This window comes from Pan paniscus, chromosome 12, assembly GCF_029289425.2.
Source record: "Pan paniscus chromosome 12, NHGRI_mPanPan1-v2.0_pri, whole genome shotgun sequence".
Classification (NCBI taxonomy): Eukaryota; Metazoa; Chordata; class Mammalia; order Primates; family Hominidae; genus Pan; species Pan paniscus.
Genome location: NC_073261.2, coordinates 39,290,370 through 39,291,299, shown reverse-complemented (window position 1 = coordinate 39,291,299; position 930 = coordinate 39,290,370). Strand labels below are relative to the sequence as shown.

Below are 930 nucleotides of genomic sequence, written 5' to 3'. Positions count from 1 at the left end.
TCACTACATAGGCATGATTGATTAAACCACTGGCCATTGGTGATCAACTTAGCCTTCAGCCCCTGTCCCCTCCCTGGAGGTTGGGGGGCAGAGCACAAAAATCCCACCCCTCTAATCCTGCCTTGGTCTTTCTGGTGACTAGCTCCCTTCTGAAGCTACCTAGGGGTTGCCAGCCATCAATCAACTCATTAGCACACAAAAATATATCACTTTGGAGAGTCTAAGGATTTTAGGAGTTGTATGCCAGGAAATGGGAAGACCAAATATGTATCTCACAATATCACATACCATACTTTTCCAACACCATTTATTGAAGTTTGTCTCCCTCACTGCTCTGAAGTTCTTTGTTATTTTATTTTATTTTTTTCTTATGTTGGACTGGTAACAGGCAGACCTTACCAGGTTTGAGAAAGGCTCATCCCACACATGAGTGTGAAAACCCAATCATCATGCTTATGAACTGCAAACAGATCTGCCTTTGTTATTCAACAAATGTCCATTTGTTCATAGTTCTGCGTCTAGTTTCTGTATTCTGTCATATCTTTGCACCAGTACTCCTCTGTCTTCATTACTGTAGCTTCATGAGAAGCCTTTATATTTGCTAGAGCAAGTCATCTCCCTATTCCTGTCTTTCCGTATTCAAGTATGTGTTGATTTCTCTTGGCATTTTGTTTATATATAAACTTTAAATCTGGCTCATCAATTTCTGTAAACACTTGCAGTTTTGCTTGGGGCTACACCGAATCTGTAGGTTAATTTGAGGAGAACTGACATCTTTCCAGTGTTACAACTTTCAGTATATGAATATGGCTTACGGCTCCATTTATATAAGCATTCTTTATTCTTTTGTGTTCCCAGAAGATGGACTTTGTCCACCAAACTTCTCCTAGAATCCTGAAAGGCCACACGTTTTAAGCCCTAGGCCCAATG

At 40.5% G+C, this 930-nt stretch overlaps 1 non-coding gene across 1 annotated transcript; it reads right to left on the bottom strand.

Annotated features, from left to right (window-relative positions):
- Positions 1 to 371: 371 nt before the first annotated feature.
- Positions 372 to 472, bottom strand: LOC112439016 (small nucleolar RNA U13). Its single transcript, XR_003027321.3, has one exon. It is a non-coding gene; the product is annotated as a small nucleolar RNA U13 (small nucleolar RNA).
- Positions 473 to 930: the final 458 nt, after the last annotated feature.